Source organism: Lutra lutra, chromosome 1 (assembly GCF_902655055.1).
Source record: "Lutra lutra chromosome 1, mLutLut1.2, whole genome shotgun sequence".
NCBI classification, from domain to species: Eukaryota; Metazoa; Chordata; class Mammalia; order Carnivora; family Mustelidae; genus Lutra; species Lutra lutra.
Genome location: NC_062278.1, coordinates 204374568 through 204393976, shown reverse-complemented (window position 1 = coordinate 204393976; position 19409 = coordinate 204374568). Strand labels below are relative to the sequence as shown.

The 19409-nt window shown below is 44.1% G+C and overlaps 1 protein-coding gene across 3 annotated transcripts in view; it reads right to left on the bottom strand.

Moving 5' to 3' along the window:
* The window catches only part of IP6K1 (inositol hexakisphosphate kinase 1), a 64132-nt gene extending 46584 nt beyond the window's left edge, over positions 1-17548 (bottom strand). The window contains exons 1-2 of one of the 3 annotated variants that reach the window (XM_047693930.1): positions 17410-17548; positions 2276-2359 (exon numbers count right to left, since the gene is read on the bottom strand). The gene's annotated coding sequence lies outside the window, so the exon portion shown is untranslated. The remainder of the gene's footprint in view (positions 1-2275; positions 2360-17409) is intronic. The other 2 variants (XM_047693918.1, XM_047693922.1) reach the window with 2 other exon arrangements.
* Positions 17549-19409: the final 1861 nt, after the last annotated feature.

Here is a 19409-nt window from a genome sequence, read left to right as displayed (position 1 = left end):
TGATCCAGCAGTTCTATTCCCTTCTACCTCCCTATTCCCCAAGAGAAATGAATGTATATGTCCCCAAGAAAACTTGTACAAAATGTTCACTGAAGCTTTACTCATAGGGGCACCTGAGTGGCTCAGTCAGTTAAGCATCTGCCTTCCGCTCAGGTCAAGATCTCCAGGTCCTGGGATCAAGCCCCACGTGGCTCCCTGCTCAGTGGGGAGCCTGCTTCTCCCTCCCCCTCCCTTCGCTTGTAAGCCTTCTCTCTGCCAAATAAATAAACAAAATCTTAAAAAAAGAGAAAAAGTCTTTATTCATAAGTCAAACACTGGAAACTGCCCAGATGTCCACCTACAACTGGAATGTTCATGCAATGAAATACTACAAAGCAATAAAAAGGAATTAACTACTGATACAAACAACAGCATGAATAAATTCCCAAAACATTAAAATGTGTGAAAGAAGCTGTACACAGGAGTATGCTACCTTTTAGTATTATTTAGTACACAAGAGTATTACTCCATATAATATTTTTTTTTTTTTTTTAAAGTAGGCTCCACACCCAGCACAGACCCCAACACAGGGGCTTGAACTCACAACTTTAAGCTCAAGACCTGAGGTGAGACCAAGAGTTGAACACTTAACTGAATGAGCCATCCAGGTGCCCCAGTATTATTTTATTTATATGAAATTTTAACTGGCCAACTAATCTATGATGAAAAAATTCAGAGCAGAAGTTGTCTCTGGCTAGAACAGAAGGGCATTTTAAATTAATCCCCGTATTAAAACAAATACAAAACACAGGTGGTAGCTCTGGGTCGTGATCTGGTCCTGGGATCCAGCCCGGCATCAGGCTTCCTGCTCAGCTGGGAGACTGTTTCTCTCTCTCTCTCACCCTCTGCCCCTTCCCACTGCTTGTCTTCTCTCTCTCAATCTCTCACAAATGAATAAGTATTTTTTAAAAACTTTAAAAATAAAATTATTAACAGCTTATCTGTATAACTCTGACAAACAGCAGCTTACCAGTTATCAATGTATTCTCTTGGCTCTAAACCCAGCTCTGCAAAAATGGAGCTGGACCCATTAAATATTTTTCCTTTGCCAGCTGATATTTAGCTTTGTTGGAAGACAACAGAAAGATTCTGCAAAAAGGAAAAGGCTCTGGGGCACCTAGGAGGCTCAGCTGCTTAAGCATCAGACTCCTGACTGATTTCAGCTTAGGTTGTGATCTCATAGTTGTGGGATGGAGCCCAGAGTCAGGCTCTGTGCTCAGCATGGAATCTGCTTAAAATTCTCTCTCCCTCTGCCTCTGCCCCTCCACTCACTCATGAGCTCTTTCTCAAGTAAGTAAATGAAATCTTAAAAAAAAAGAAAGAAAGATGGGGCGCCTGGGTGGCTCAGTGGGTTAAAGCCGCTGCCTTCGGCTCAGGTCATGATCCTAGGGTCCTGGGATCGAGCCCCACATCGGGCTCTCTGCTCAGCGGGGAGCCTGCTTCCCTTCCTTTCTCTCTGCCTGCCTCTCTGCCTACTTGTGATCTGTCTGTCAAATAAATAAATAAAATCTTTAAAAAAAAAAAAAAGAAAGAAAGAAAAAAAGAAAGACAGACAAAAGAAAAGGCTTCTTTTTTCCCCTGGGTCTAGTAGCTCCTCTCACCAGGCCCGACACCCAGTGAGCTCCCCTCAGTGCCTCGCCTCTGGTGGGTGGCCGACTCCCACACTGCATCACGGTCAGCAGTACACAGTGGCCAGCAGCTTCCTCTGACACCTCACTCAGGCAGTTTTGTGGCAGAGTGTTTCCAGTAAGACTCCTCTCCATAAATGCCTTTCTCCAATATCCTAGAAGATAGACTCCCAGCATGTTCTCCCAGTGTGGAACCACGATGACTTTCTCTGTCATCCAGTTAGGCACGACCACCCCCTTTTCCCCAAGACATGGATCTCGGCCCTGGGCTTCCTCAAGCGCTCCGTATCAGCCCTAGGGCTAACGGCTGCTCCTACATATGCTATTCCTATGTAACTTAGAGTTCTCTCTACTTTTTACTAGCCAATCTCTCATTACTCCAAATCCGTTACAGTTTTAACAATTCTTGTATTAAACTTTACCTGTTCCGAGGTGGCAGGGTGGCTCAGTTAGTTAAGCATCCAACTCTTGGTTTTGGCTCAAGTCAGGATCACCGGGTCGTGAAGCTGCTCCGCACTCAGCGGAGTCTGCTTCCCCTCCCCCTGCCTGTGTAAGCGCCCACTCTCTCTCCCTGTCTCTCTCTCAGCAAATAAATCTTTAAACATTACCTGTTCAAATTCCTGTGTGGTTTTTGCCTCCCAAATGGACACTGACAGTTGTTCCAACGAGTTGAAAAGGCTAAGTAGCAAAGACTGAAAGTGAGAAATTTTATTATCTACAAAATCCACACAGCTTTGCTTTACTCAAAATTCTCCCAATAAAAACTAATACAACACTGTAAACAGCCAAGTTCACATGCTGAATGGTCCAAGCAGCCCTGCCTGATATGCTCTGCTTTGGGAAGTTAATCGAGCTTAATATCTGGCTCCCTGAGGCCAAAGACAGCTTTCCTTGGAGACACTCATGAAAGAGCTAACACAACCACATGTTTTATAATACATCTTCCCAAACACAGTAGAAACTACTTAGCATTCATTCTATGTTTTATGCTAAAGAAATCACTTGAACTTTCAGGCAGAATATAAAAAACCAAAAGAGCCTATGCACATCATGTGCTTGCCTACAGTATATAGTGTGCTACTTGGCCCTGACCCATTCAGCATCCTCCAGCTGAGCAGAATCTTACATATTTTTTTTTTAAGATTTTCTTTACTCATTTAAGAGAGAGAAAGAGAACAGAGAGTAAGACAGAGAGGCAGACTCCCCGCTGAGCAGGGAGCTGAATGCAGGACTCAATCCCAGAGCTCCAGGATCATGACCAAAGCCGAAGGCAGATGCTTAACCCACTGAGCCACCCAGGAGCCCTCGAGCAGAATCTTTATAAATAAGTTTCAAAATACTCTCCACTAAATCAAGTTTGTGACCAAACAGCAACTATAAAGTCTCCAAATCAATCAGGGACCATTAATATAAAATCTGCAAAAAACTTTTAAAAATACATAATCAAGTATGTATGTTGAGACCCTGCAGAACAAATATTATACTAAGACAAACACAGTTACTATCCTCAGAAAACTGAAAGTGAGGATGGAGGGCATCCTCCCCACACTCTAAAAAATGTCTAAGATTCTATAGCTATCTCATCTGTGGAAAGCATGGTATGCTGGAAACCTTCATAATATTTTCAAGTGTGGGAATATAATTGTGGAGGGTTTCAAATTCCCCCCCAAAACCAGCATCAATATGCATAGTCAGGGATACCTGGGTGGCTCAGTCGTTAAGCGTCTGCCTTCAGCTCAGGTCATGATCCCAGCGTCCTGGGATTGAGCCCCGCATCAGGCTCCCTACTCAGCAGGAAGCCGGCTTCTCCCTTTCCCACTCCCCCTGCTTGTGTTCCCTCTCTCACCGTCTCTCTCTCTCTGTCAAATAATAAAATCTTAAAATATATATATATCCACGGTCAGGAAAAATCTTTCTGAGAACAGCATTTGAAAATGTTTCCGTAATCAATAAGTAAGAGAAAAAAACTGGGGTGCCTAGGTGGCTCAGTTGGTTAAGCACACAACTCTTGATTTCGGCTCAGGTCATGATCTCAGGGTCTGCACTGGGTGTGGAGCCTGCTTAAGATTCTCTCTCTCCTTCTCCCTCTTCCCCTTCTCCTCCGTTAAAAAATAAATTAAAATTAAAATAAATAAAACTGAAAAACACAACATCTAAGTCCTATGGCAGTTACTTGCATTATAAATCTAACTTCAGGCTAAATCACAAGAGATGGTCTCCCACTGTCTCCCATTCTCTACCCTGGCAAGGGAACAACCTGTTCACATCACTTCAACTACCAAAACAATGTTATAGTGCAGATATGAGGCCTCCATATGGCCCCACTGACACTGACTATACTGGTTTAGACAAAATTTCAACTTTTTTTAAAGGAAAAACTGAACACAAACACACACACACAAACATAAAATAACTGATCTGGGAAGAAAGTACAGCAGCAAAACAAGGCTGTTGGTGTACCAGAGCTATTCACACAGTCCTCAGTAGATAGAGCAATCAGACAGGCTGTAGGGAGAGCAAAGGCTATGGCTACCAAAGGGCTCCAAGACGAGCATAGAGGAGAAAGTCCCCTGCCTGGATTTTATGACTTATTAGTCAAATGAGGAATTGCAGAATGAATTATCTGAACTTTTTCCTATGAAGGATTGTATCTTAGTCTCAGGTTGCATGAAGACCAGAAATCTGACCTGCTTTGTTCAGTGGTTATGACCCAGCAACAGTCTTATACTTGAAAAGATAAAATCCTTAAAGGAAAGTTGGATTTGTTTTTATCACCCCTAAGTGCTTTTACCTAAAAGTAACTCTTGTATCTTTGTAGGTGTCTTCTCACTCACCCTCAGATTCTTTTTTTTTTTTTTTAAAGATTTTATTTATTTATTTGACAGAGAGAGATCACAAGGAGATGGAGAGGCAGGCAGAGAGAGAGGAGGAAGCAGGCTCCCTGCTGAGCAGAGAGCCTGATGCGGGACTCGATCCCAGGACCCTGAGATCATGACCTGAGCCGAAGGCAGCGGCTTAACCCACTGAGCCACCCAGGCGCCCCACACCCTCAGATTCTTGATAAGGATTTTTACCATAAAGAAGTTTTGTTGTTGTTGTTGTTGTTTAAGATTTTATTTATTTATTTGACAGACAGAGATCACAAGTAGGCAGAGAGGCAGGCAGAGAGAGAGAGGAAGGGAAGCAGGCTCCCTGTCGAGCAGAGAGCCCAATGTGGGGCTCAATCCCAGGACCCTGAGATCATGACCTGAGCCAAAGGCAGAAGCTTTAACCCACTGAGCCACCCAGGTGCCCCTTTACCGTAAAGAAGTTTTACAAACAGCTCCAAGAAGTAGACCTTCAGCAGCCCCCAAGAGATAGTATTTCAATAGAGGCCACAGTACAACAATAAGGCTTCCCCAAGCACAGATTACATTTTTCCAGGTAAAATAAGTACCTACTCACAGCCCAGTTTCCCAGGTATCATGCCAAGGTACAAAGCTGCTTAAAAGGAAAAGTTGTCTGCATTTAAAAGATGAGGAAACTGGGGCGCCTGGGTGGCTCAGTGGGTTAAGCCTCTGCCTTCAGCTCAGGTCATGATCTCAGGGTCCTGGGATCGAGCCCCACATCGGGCTCTCTGCTCAGCAGGGAGCCTGCTTCCTCCTCTCTCTCTGCCTGCCTCTCTGCCTGCTTGTGATCTCTCTCTGTCAACTAAATAAATAAAATCTTAAAAAAAAAAAAAAAGAGGAAACTAAAGCACAAAGAAACTAAGCAGATGAAATCTAAAGCAAAAATGAAAAAGCTCTATCTAGCCTACTTTATAATTGGTTCTGAATCTAAACATTTGTCTAAATTCATGACAAATACAAAAATGCCATGTTATTTCTTAAAAAGAGCTGTTCATTAAAAAAAAAAAAAAACCAAGCATCAAGATTTTATATATATAAAAAAATTACTACATGGAGGTTTATAGAGGCTTTATCTATAATCGCCAAAACTTGGAAGTAACCGAGATGTCCTTCAAAAGGTGAGTGGAGAGGGGTGCCTGGATGGTTCAGTCAAACACCAGGTCATGATCTCAGGGTCATGAGATGGAGCCTATAACAGGCTCCACTACTGGGCTTGGAGTCTGCTTAAGATTCTCTCCCCCTGGGGGCACCTGGGTGGCTCAGATGGTTAAGCATCTGCCTTTGGCTAAGGTCATGATCTTGGGGTCCCAGGATCGAGCTCCCATTTCAGGCTCCCTGCTCAGTGGGGACTCTGCTTCTCCCTCTCCCTCTGTCTCCTCCCCGCAGCTCATGCTCATGCTCTGTCTCTCTCTCAGATAAAGAAATAAAAATCTTAGGGGCACCTGGGTGGCTCAGTTGGTTAAGCATCTGCCTTTGGCTCAGTTCGTGATCCCAGGATCCTGGGATTGAGCCCCACATCGGGCTCTCTGCTCAGCAAGGAGCCTGTTATCCCCTCTCCCTTGCCCCTCCTCCAGCTTGTGTTCTCTCTCTCCTCCTTACTCTCTGCCTCTCAAATAAATAAATAAAATCTTAAAAAAAAGAAAAGAAAAATCTTTAAAAAAATTAAAATTCTCTCTCCCTCTCCCTCTGCCCCTCCTCTACCCCCCCCAAACGTGTGCACTCTCACAAAAATAATAAATAAATAAATAAATAAAATAAGCAAAAGAAGAGTGGATAAATAAACTGTGGTCTATTCAGACAATGAAATATTAGAAAGCTATATTAAAAATATAGCTCAAAAGAAATGAGCTATCAAGCTCTACAGACACAGAGAAACCTTAAATGCATATTACTAAGTGAAAGAAGTCAATCTAAAAAGGCTACATATTTTATGATTCCAATTATAGGACGTTCTAGAAAAGGGAAAACCATGAAAACAGTAAAAATACTAGTGGTTCACAAAAATAGACTCATAATGGATGAAAGACCTCAATGTGAGACAGGAATCCATCAAAATCCTTGAGGAGAACACAGGCAGCAACCTCTTCGACCTCAGCCGCAGCAACTTCTTCCTAGAAACATTGCCAAAGGCAAGGGAAGCAAGAGCAAAAGTGAACTATTGGGAACTTCAAGATCAAAAGCTTTTGCACAGCAAAGGAAACAGGCAACAAAACCAAAAGACAATGGACAGAATGGGAGAAAATATTCGCAAATGACATATCAGATAAAGGGCTAGTATCCAAAATTTATAGAGAACTTACCAACTCAACACCCAAAGAACAAATAACCCAATCAAGAAATGGGCAGAGGACATGAACAGACATTTCTGCAAAAGAAGACATCCAGATGGCCGACAGACTCATGAAAAAGTGCTCCATGTCACTTGGAATCAGGGAAATACAAATCAAAACCACAATGAAATACCACATCACACCAGTCAGAATGGCTAAAATTAACAAATCAGAAAATGGCAGGTGATGAAAAGGATGCGGAGAAAGGGGAACCCTCCTACACTGTTGGTGGGAATGCAAGTTGGTGCAGCTTGGAGGTCCCTCAAAAAGTTGAAAATAGAGCTATCCTACGTCCCAGCAATCGCACTACTAGGTATTTACCATAAAGATACAAATGTAGTGATCTGAAGGGGCACATGCACCCAAATGTTTATAGCAGCAATGTCTACAATAGCCAAACTATGGAAAGAACCTAGATGTCCATCAACAGATGAATGGATAAAGAAGATGTGGTCCATATATACAATGGAATACTATGCAGCCATCAAAAGAAATGCAATCTTACCATTTGCAACAACATAGATGGAACTAGAAGGTATAATGCTGAGCAAAATAAGTCAATCAGAGAAAGATAATTATCATATGATCTTCCTGATATGAGGAATTTGAGAGGCAGAGGGGGGGACTGGGGGGTAGGGAAGGCAAAATGAAACAAGATGGGATCAGGAGGGAGACAAACCATAAGAGACTCTTAATCTCACAAAACAAACTGAGGGGAGGGGTGGTATGGAGAGGGTGGTTGGGTGATGGACACTGGGGAGGGTATGTGCTATGGTAGTGCTGTGAAATGTGTAAGCCTGACAATTCAAACCTGTACCCCTGGGGCAAATAATACATTATATGTTAACAAAATAATTAATTTAAAAAATTATACTAGTGGTTGCCAGGAGAGAGGGACAGATGAAAAGGAGCACACTGGATTTTAGGACAGCAAAACTATTCTGTATACTATAATGGTGGATTCAGGCCATTACACATTTGTCAAACCATTCTATGGAATGTACAACATCAAGAGTGAACCCTAACACAAACTATGGACTTTAGGTGATAATGATGTGTCACCATAGGTTCACTGACTAATAAATGTACCACTCTGCTGTGGGATGTTGATAATAGAAGCTATTGGGGAAGAGGGAGTCAGAGGGTACATGGGAACTCTCTATATTTGACATTTAATTTTGCTATAGACTTAAAACTGCTCTAAAAAATAAGTATTTTATAAAAAGCCAAATTATGTAAGTGTTCTAATTTTCTATCTGGGTGGTTGTTAGACAAATGTATATATGTATAAAAATCAAATTCTGTCCACTTTATATGTATTTTACCTGTATTTATAAATATATGTATATTTATATGAATATGTATTTTACTTATATGTATTTCAATAAATTACTTTGAAAGAAAAAAAACAGAGCCAACTAATCATTTGAGGGAAAATAACATCTGTGCTTAAATTAACACTGGAAAGCAGAGCCTTGATGAGGCATGGGCATTGTTCGAGCACTGAGACTCCCTAGCTCTGTGGCCTAAATATGTTATTCTCATTTTCCTCCACCGTTAACTGAATGTACTACTGCTTGTCTCGTGGAGCTGTTAAAAAAGAATTTTCTCATCCACTTAGTTATTCAAAAGAAAAACAGGCACACCAGGAAATAAAGATCCCAATCAAGTGAGAGGAATTTCATATATTGGTTCTCTCCCAACAAACTATAAGAACTATAGTGAACTATAAATATAGACACTGGGGCACCTAGATGGCTTAGTCAGTTAAGCATCTGCCTTCCGTTCAGGTCATAATCTCAGAGTCCTGGGGCTCCCTGCGTCTACTTCTCCCTCTCTCACTGCCCCTCTCCCAGCTCGTGCTCTTGAGCTTGCTCTCAAATAAATAAAAATCTTTAATAAATAAATAAATGAATAAAGATACTTAATATTTTTAATAAAATGCCCTCTAAAGTAGTAGTGTTTTGGGGTGCCTGGGTGGCTCAGTTGTTAAGCGTCTGCCTTCCGCTTAGGTCATGATCCCAGGACCATGTCCTGGGATCGAACCCCACGTCAGTCTCCCTGCTCTGCGAGAAGCCTGCTTCTCCCTCTCCTGCTCCCCCTGCTTGTGTTTCCTATCTCACTGTGTCTCTATCAAATAAATAAAATTGAAAGAAAGAAAAGAAAGAAGGTTAGTTTTAAAAGTTAATTTTCTTACTTCAACCAACTCCCACATGAAAGTTTCATTCCTCTTAAATCCCGACCTTACCTTCCATCAAGAACATACCATTTCAGCAGCTCCATTAGAATCAATTTACTTCTTTAAGAGATTTGGGAAGCTTTAAAAGAGGACTCTGATAACCAAGAAACTAGTCACTGACCATTGGCCCAAGAAGTCAATGGTGAAACAGAATGCAAATGCCAAACAGAGCTAGGAATAGGCAAAATGTGGAAATGACTTTTAATGGGTGTGGGTGTGGGTGGATTTAAGGGATGAGCACTCTACATCAAAAGCACTGTGTGCTGCTCTCAGAAATGAAAATCTAGAACCCTTAGATGACCCTCTCTTTGGTGCCAATTTTCTAACACTACACATGGGAGATTATCAGACAAAGAAGCTTCAAACTTTAAAATGTTGCATGTGAATTAAAATTAAAATTCACATGCGTTTTAAAGTAGCAAAATAAATGCCATATGACTCATAGTCTAAAGAAGCAGTGTCCACTGTGGCAACTGGACTGAACACTTGCAAAGGCAAAAATCACCAGGGTCAGGCTCCATAGAGAGATGAAGGACGAATTCTGTGAACACTGTGAATGAAGAAACTTCCTGGTCTGCATCAATTAGCAGAAATCCAGAAGCACCTGGGTGGCTCAGGTGGTTAAGCGTCTGACTCTTGACTTCAGCTCCGGTCATGATCTCAGGGTCATGAAATTCAGCCCTACGCCAGGCTCCTTACTGGGCATGGAGCCTGCTTAACATTCTCTCTCTCTCTCAGGGTGCCTGGGTAGCTCAGTTGTTAAGCATCTGTCTTCGGCTCAGGTCATGATCCCAGGGTCCTGGTACCAAGACCTGCATCGAGCTCCCTGCTCAGCAGGAAGCCTGCTTCTCCCTCTCCTACTCCCCCACTACTTGTGTTCCCTCTCCCGCTGTCTGTCAAATAAATAAATAAAATCTTTTTTTTTTTTTTAAAGTAAAATAGGGACGCCTGGGTGGCTCAGACGGTTAAGCATCTACCTTCAGCTCAGGTCATGGTCTCAGGGTCCTGGAATCGAGTCCTGCATCAGGCTCTCTGCTCAGCGGAGAAGCCTGTTTTCTCCCTCTGCCTCTCCCCCTGCTTCTGCTCTCTCTCTCTCTCTCTCAAATGAATAAATATCTAAAAAAAGAAAAAAAATTTTTTAAATAAAGAAAGTAAAATTTAAAAAAAAAAAGATTCTCTCTTCCTCTCCCCCATTTGTATGTGTACTCACTCTTCCCCTAACCTCCCCCAAAAAGAAATCCAGAAGCATGACAAGCACCGATATAAGTTCTAAAGCAAACAGACCTGCTCCATCTAGAATCTAGTGTCCACTTGTAATAAATAGTTCCTGGTTATTTCAATTTGCCACCTCAATGGAGTATCATTAGTTCTTAACTCAGTATAGGTAGATACGGAAATCAGGTAAAACCAGAAAATTAAGCCTGGAGCGGAGAACTATAATGGAGGAATAACAACAAAACTTGGGCCCAGGGCCCAAGGCCCATAGGACTGCTTTTTAACTTTTCCTGAAACTGTCCCACTGATGTAGTCTGGGAGTCAGAGCCATTCTACTCTCAGATGTATACTGAAAAGAAATGGTTTGTACACACACCGACTTGTACAAGGACCTCTATTGCATCTCTCTTCGTAATAGTCCCAAACTGGCAAAACTCACATGCCCATCAGCAAATGGTATAACCATAAGAGAAAATACTGTTCAGGAATAAAAAGGAACACAACAAAATGGATGAACCTCAAAAACTCCTACTAAGCAAAAGAAGCCAGATACAAAAGACTTCTCAGTATTCTCAGTAGTTCTATTCTAAGTCACTGCTAACACCAAGTTAGCAAATATCAAGCTGCCACTACTAAGGGAAATACAGGGTTAGGTTTCTGTGAGCTTTTAGTCACATTTTTGTCAACCGATCAATTCACAACCTTCCAGAGCTACATACATATAATATGTAACCTTATATGTATGTTTCTGTTTATTTCTTCTTTAAGATTTTAGTAATTTATTTGACAGAGAGAGACACAGCGAGAGAGGGAACACAAGCAGGTGGAGTGGCAGAGGGAGAGGCAGGCTTCTGGCCGAGCAAGGAGTCTGAGGCAGGGCTCGATCCCGGGACCCTAGGATCATGACCTGAGCCAAAAACCAGACGCCAATGCTGGAGCCACGCAGGTGCCCCATATGTTTCTGTTTAAAGACAGTTTAAGGGGCGCCTGGGTGGCTCAGTGGGTTAACGCCTCTGCCTTCGGCTCAGGTCATGATCCCAGGGTCCTGGGATCAAGCCCCACATCGGGCTCTCACCTCAGCAGGGAGCCTGCCTCCTCCTCTCTCTCTCTCTGCCTGCCTCTCTGCCTACTTGTGATCTCTGTCTGCCAAATAAATAAATAAATAAAATAAAATAAAGACAGTTTAATATACACTAGTCCCCCTTTATCCATTGTTTTTTGATTTGCACAGTTTCAATCACTCAGAGTCAACCACGGTCCAGAGCAGATGGTCCTCCTCCTAAGATATGGTCAGAAGGTCAGTAGTAGCCTAACACTCCGTCACCATGCCTACCTACATCATTCACCTCACTGCATCTTATCATGCAGGCATTTTATCATCTCACATCATCATAAGGGTGAGTATAAGAAGATACTGTGAGAGAGTGACAATATTCGTGTAATTTTTATTACAGTATGTTGTTATAATTGTTCTACTATATTATTAGTTATTACTGTCCCTTCCTATGAGTGATTTATAAATTTAACTTTATTACAGATATGTGTGTATAAGCAAAAACATAGCACATACAAGGTTCAGTAACATCCCCCGTTTTAGGCACCCACTGGGGGTCCTGGAAAGGATCCCCTGCAGATAAGGGGGGGACTACTGGATATTGTTGCCACATTAATACTGCACTCTCAGCCAACAGTACTGTGAGTCATGTCGGACGAAACTTATCTGATACACGTATTTTCTCCATAAGGGGCATCACAACCTTCTCCTGCTTAGGAAGATTAACAGCATATCAGCACTACACTTGAGAGATATTTTAAACAGCAAAATCCCCCCCCCCCAAAAAGGGCAAAATTCCCAACAAAAAACACAAAAATATGAAAAACCATGGCACTAAACAGACCATGAAAAGGACACTTGTTTACAATATTAAAGCTGGAGCAGAAGGCAGAGTGTCACCTTGTCCACTGGGAATGGACACAACAGGCAATTCGAATTTTTTGCCATTTCTGATCTGCAAAGGGTTTTCTTTCACCAGCTAAGGGGCTGGTGCTCAAATTTTCTTAATTCATTGCCAAATTTAAAAAATCAGGAAACTTCACATAAAAATTCAGATTTCTTGTTTTCTTAAAAAAAAAGTCACAAGGGGTGTCTGGGTAGCTCAGTTAGTTAAGCAGGTTCCTTCAATTCAGGTCAGGATACTAGGGTCCTGGGAATGAGCCCCATGTTGGGGTTCTGGGATGGAGCCCCATGTTGGGTTTCCTGCCAAGCAGGGTCTGCTTCTCCTCTTCCTCTGTCCCTCCCCTCCAATTTGTGGTCTCCTTCTCTCACTCACTCATTCTCTCTCAAATAAATAAACAAATAAAATCTTAAAAAAAAAATCACAAGATCTGGTAACACAACTGGCTGTAACTGAACAACAGTGACACTTTAGATAAGACCTGTGCTTGCTAGATCACCCTAGGTCCTACTTCTCTATTCAATGCCTTTACATTCCACTTCCCAAAATTTGTTGCCAGCTAGCCAGTGATGTAAATGCATCACTGACCAACACAGATGTTTATATAATATCTTGCTGACTGCAAAAAGGTACAAGTCAGGATGTACAGCATTACTTCATTTTTGTAAAAATTAAAGACAGAGGGGGGAAAAAAGCCTGCTTATACACTAAAACCAAGGAAGTTAAAGGATGATCCTTTTTTATTTCTCCTTGTTACTTATATATTATCTTTCTTTGAACTAGTGAATGTAATTACCCACCTAAGTTATTTTTTATAGCAGCTTTGAGTTATAATCATACAATTCACCTATTTAATGTGCACAGTTCAATGGCTTTTAGTATATTCAGAGACATGCACAACCATCACTACAATTTTAAACATACTCATTACCTCAAAAAGAAACTCCGTAACCTTATCTATCATTCCCCTATGCTCTCATCCACCTCCAAGCCCTAAGCAACCACTAATCTACTTCCTATCTCTATAGATTTGCCTATTCTGGATATTTCGTATAAATGGAATCATATAATATGTGATCTTTTGTGTCTGGCTTCCTTCACTTCATGTGTTTTCCAGGTTCATCCATGTTGCGGTATGTATCAGTACTTCATTCTTTTTTGTTGCTAAATAATATTTCATTGTATGTATACATGCTTTATTTATGCATTACCAACTGATGAAGACAGCTGAATTGTTTCCCCCTTTGGCTATTGTAAATAACACTGTATATGAACATTCGTATACAGGTTTTTGTGTGGACATGTTTTCATTTCTCTTGGGTAGATCAACTAGGAGTGCGATTTGCGATTTGTCGGTCATAGGGTAACTATTTAACCATTTAAAGAACTGCCAGACTCTTTTCCAAATCCTGACAAAGGCATAGACCCACAAACACAAATATACAAAATGTCCAACTCCTCCCTGACTATATCATTTTACATTCACACCAATCTCTGTGTACGGAGGCTCTGATTTCTCCACATCCTCACCAACACTTGTCATTACCTGATTTTTCTTTTTTTTTTTTAATGTTTTTTTTTTTTAAGATTTTATTTATTTATTTGACAGAGAGAGATCACAAGTAGACGGAGAGGCAGGCAGAGAGAGAGAGGGAAGCAGGCTTCTTGCCGAGCAGAGAGCCCGATGTGGGACTCGATCCCAGGACCCTGAGATCATGACCTGAGCCGAAGGCAGCGGCTTAACCCACTGAGCCACCCAGGCGCCCACCTGATTTTTCAATTACAGAATAAGTCGTTTGTAAGTGTTCATTCAATCCTAACACAACCAGATTTTTATGTTCTTCAAACTGCTTTTATGCATGGACATCAAATTTTAAATTTGAAAAGAGTCCAGTCGGGGCACCTGGGTGGCTCAGTCGGTTAAGTGTCTGACTTCAGCTCCAGTCGTGATCCCAGGCCAAGTCCTGCATTGGGCTCCCTGCTCAGTGGGGAGCCTACTTCTCCCTCTCCTTCTGCCACTCCCCCTCTAATGTGCTCTCTTCTCTGTAAAATAAGTAAATAAAATCTTTACCAAAAAAGAAAAAAGAGAGAGAGAGAGTCCAGTCCCAGACTACTCACCTAGACTGCCCACCTTCTATAAAATGAAGGGACAGGAGTAAATGATCCCAACTCCCTCCTGCAAATGAAACCTTAACAGAAGAGATCAGCAGCAAATTTGCTAAGCACTCAACAAAACAAAGTCCCTAACGGGGATCCAGCCCTCAAGAGAACACATTTTCCCATCAACACTCATTGCAATGCCTCCTACATAAGTGCAACTTCAAACCATAGTAGCAAATGAAAGGCTTGATCTATCACTTTTCATAAAAGAACCAAGATATCTTAGGTTGTCTCACTGAGAATCCATTGCTCCAATCCTGCTGTAATAGGGGAGGAAAAATAAAATCTAATTTAAAGTCGGGGCAAAAGCAAAGATCGAGTGGCACAAACACACAAAATCCCCAACTGCTCCCTTGTCCCAAGCCTGAGACAGAGTGTACTGTGCAGCTTTTCCCCAGTTCTCCCATCACGGCTCCCCATAGTCTCAGGGTAGCACTGAAGGATATAATACTGACACATTTACAGCAGTCCAAGGTGGCAGTGAGAACAAGATCCAACCAAGAAGAATGTCTAAGAATGTCAGCATCCAGTGCTATGTTCACCCAATGCATGTTTCCCAAGAATCAATACTGGATCTTAGCCAGGAAGGGGATGGACCACACAGCCCCTTCTGAGATGCAGAATTACTCTGTTTTCAGGCTTCAGTTCTGCACTTTGAGCAAGTTCTGCCTCTGTCCTGCAGCACTGAGGATGGGCCTCCATAAGGCACTGGAGATGCAAGCACTTCGGGCACAGTAAGAGGTGGAGATCCATGACCACCAAATCCCCATTTCTATGGGTTTATTCTGTCCATTTCCCTGTTTAAATACAGAAGGTGTTCTGAACTCAAATATAACACTCTTGTAAACATTTAGTTCTCATCTACTACATGTAATGCAAGACATAAAAATACAGTCTATAGTAGGAGAGGGGTTAGGTCTTAGAGAAAACAAAAAAAATAATAATCTTAAAAGAGCAAATACTAGGGGCACCTGGGTGGCCAGTGGGTTAAACCTCTGTCTTCGGCTCAGGTCCTGATGCCAGGGTCCTGGGATCGAGCCCCACATCAGGCTCTCTGCTCAGCAGGGAGCCTGCTTCCCTCTCTCTCTGCCTGCCTACTTATGATCTCTCTGTCAAATAAATACAACCTTTAAAAAAAAAAAAAAAAGAGCAAATACTATTTTGTTTTTTTGTATAAGGGCAATAATGCTACTGCACATCAGAGTACCCCCAAGGATTGGAATGTCTGGGGACTGTTTCATAAAGAGGACCTGAGCTGGACTCTGGAGAAAAGAGAAGTGGAGATGAAGAACTGGTATCCCAAAGAGAAGCAAAAGCCACTGCATTCGGCTGGCAAGAGAACTGTGTAAGTACCTACCACGTATGGAATGTCTAGCAAATCATCTGGCTAATGGGGATTAGGATAAGCCCTGGAGAGGTGGGCTGGGGCCAGCGGCAGCACCTTGAATGCCAGGTTAGGACATGGGATCTCATCCCATAAGCCTGCAGCAGTTTCTGACCTCAGTGTAGGATCTCCAGTCTCACCAAGTGTGTCTACTGCTCATAATACTTAAAAGCGCTGACATTTACAGGTGAATTACATAAATACAAGGAACAATCTTTGTGTTCTCACAAGTAAGACTACAGCAACAGGCCGCCAGCCTCCTCTGGTTCAGTATCTTCTCCAAAAGGACCTCCTGATGAAGGAGCTGGTTTCTTTCAAAATTAAACATTCAAGGATGACAGGATCCTGACACAAGCACGCAAAGTACTGTTGCTTGACTTACTTCATTCAGGTTTCTTGTACAACCACATACAAGGAGCCTGTGCCAAGGAGCCAAGGAACCACCAGGAAAGAGCATCGTGTTTTGGAGCACTCAGAACTCTTCCTAGACCTGCACACCTTGCCCATGGTCTGTAACCCTCCCAACCTCACAGGAAAGGGGCCTGACAATGTCTTCATTGGGCAAGATACATTTAGTCTCTTAAAAGTTAATCTGACGGGGCGCCTGGGTGGCTCAGTGGGTTAAGCCGCGGCCTTCGGCTCGGGTCATGATCTCAGGGTCCTGGGATCGAGCCCCACATCGGGCTCTCTGCTCAGCAGGGAGCCTGCTTCCTCCTCTCTCTCTGCCTGCCTCTCTGCCTGCTTGTGATCTCTCTGTCAAATAAATAAATAAAATCTTAAAAAAAAAAAAAAGTTAATCTGACAATTCCATACCATCCACAACGACAAAGATAAGTTTCATTTCCTTTTCTGATTCTAACACAGTCCTACATTTCCTTTGTCTCCTGATGACACGGGCAGAACATCTACCTCTTTAGGAGATAAAACAAAGTCATCACCATAATATTCACTTTCTTCTAGAGCAAAAAGACCTTACCACAAGTCCAAAAAACGGTCAGAAACTAAGGAAATTGTGTTCCAAAATAAAACTCGGGCATTATGGACTTATTTAAGCAGGCTCTTCAGGAAGAAACACACACTGAGCTCCAAGGAGCACAGGAGGCAGGCGCTGGGCAGAGCCTCAGCTCTGCCAGAATCACAGGGCCCTGACACTGGCCTGCCTGGGTTCGTGGGGGACTTTAGCCTGCTTCGTCTAGTCTTAGTTCTCCACTAAGTGAAAAACACTCGCAAGAACCACTCTAAGAAAGAGGTAGGTGTGTGTTTCTCACTCAGGAGCACCAGGCGGGCAATGGACACGTTTCAGCGGTGCGGGTCAGAGGAAATAATTTCCCGCTACCCCACCACCGGCCGGCCTTTGGGCGCAGGGCTCTCAAACCTCTCTCCGCGGCCGTCCACCGGCCTCGGCGCTGGCTTCTGGGAGGCTCCACGGGCAGCCGGTCAGGACGCTCGAGTGGTGCGAGCGATGCTTGGCGGATGCCCCGGCCCCGCGCGCGCCCGCTCCAACCCCGTGCCCGCCGCCGCCCGCCCCGCCGGCGTCAGGCCGGTCTTTCGGCCCGGCTCCTGTCACTCACCGGCCCGGCCCGGGCAGCGGGCGCCCACGGCTCCCCACGGGAGCTGGGCCCCCCGGGCCTCCAGGTTTCGGCCCGCCCCCGGCAGGCAACGCAGGTGGATGAGCCCCGCAGCAGCGGCCCCGCACCGGCCGCTCGGTCCAGCTCCCGGCGCTGCCCACTGGGTACGGATCAACAACAAGATGGCGGCCAGCCGAGGGGGCGGGGGCCGGGCGTCATAGTAACCAGGACGGCGAAGAACCCGCCCCAGCTGAGGATGTCTCCAATCAACAGCCTCTTCGTCCGACGCCTTGGAGAGTGCTTCTCGATGACAGGTCAACCGGCCTGTCCGTCAGAGCCTGCCTCTCACGGCGCTTGCCGAACGCCTCGGGATGTGACTGTGACGGCAAGGGCTGGCGCATGCGCGCCGTTCCCAGAGTTGCTGGCGGCAGAGCTTTTGCTGGCAACTCTTGAGGCTCTACCGCCCTTGGCCTTTTTGCGTGTGCAGCCTTTTTGCGGAGCCGACAACGTGTTCCCACACACTCGCACACAATTAGGGAACGCCTGCTGTGTGCTATATGCTTTTTTGGTCACCCACCCTGGAAGAGAGGGCTTGTTGTCTAGGTTTACTGGTGAGGAAACTGAGGCTCAGAGAGGAAGGCCTGGCCAGGGTCACGCCACCTCTGGAAATGGAGGCACCGGATCTCGTACCTCCTCCTACTGATTTCAAAGCATAATACTCCCTTCCCAACGGCTTCCCCAGCTTTACCTCTCATCAGTGACAAGGTGCAGCCATGTGTGCTAACCCCAAGCAGTCCCTGGCCCATTGCCCACGTTCATCTTTATGCCGCCTTGAGTTCAGTGCCCAGCACAAAACCTGGCACAAAACAGAAACTCCTCTTCCTGCCCTGAAGCGTCTTGTTTTGAGTGCCTGACACCGCTTTTGCCCTAGATTGTCATGATACATCTCAGAGACTGTGAGTCCTAGGAAAATGGTTATCCCTTCTTCCTCATACAGAGCACCTAACTCTGAGCTTGGCTTCAGGGTTAGGCGCTCAAATGCAATCACATAGTCTAGAACCACATCAAGTGCCAGAACTAGCTAGTTATGTGACTTTTGAGACTTAGTTGCCCCATCTATAAAACGAGGATAACAATGAGCCCTTAGACCTGGTTGAATGCTCAGGAAAGTTGGCCTGTAACCACTTCCAATAACAGCCTGCTATCAGGTTGCTATCTCTGGGGCCAGCTAGAACACCCTCACTTTGCCAGGAGCACCATGAAGCGGGTTTTTCCTATGAAAGTCACTTGGCATCTTCCCTGACCTGGGACAGCATAACTGGCTTAGGAAAGGAATCCTCCACTGCCCTGAGAGGGCTTGGGTCCACAGACTTGGCAGTGGGGAGAGATTGAAAGAATTTAGGGATATCTCAGTAAAGGTAACCTCTACCCAGAGAGGAGGTCCTCTTGGAGAGCTGGCAGTAACCTGAGACCTGATTCCAGGCCAGGCAAGGGGAGTGACCTAGCCCCACCTCCAACAGAACCTGCATTCCTGCAAGTTGTTGTAGGCCACTTGGCTGTGTGCAAGAGCTCAACTCAGCTCAGCATTGGGAGGGCTGAGAGCCAAGAAACCAGAAGAAACAGATTAGGAATAAATGGGAAGACCCCGTCAGAAGGGGGCTACCATAATCCCTCCATACCCATCCTTCCTTGGGTTCTCAAGTCTGCACCAACTCTCACTTCAGTGCAAAAGTTCCAGATCCTTCCCAAGAAAACCTCCCCCACACAGTTTGCAAACAGCACTGGAGGTTGGTGAGGGCCCTCAAACAGCAACAATATTTTCTGTTCAGTGGAGAAAGGAAACTCCTCGGCCCTCCCCATCTGCTAGAGCAGGTGGTCTCTGAAAGGACAGGCTGACTGGAGGCCTCTTATGTCACGAGCAAGGATAACAGCCTCTCACCTCTGCATTAATCACCGTCAGTCAGAACATCCTACAGTGCCTTCTCAAAAGATAAATAATCTTA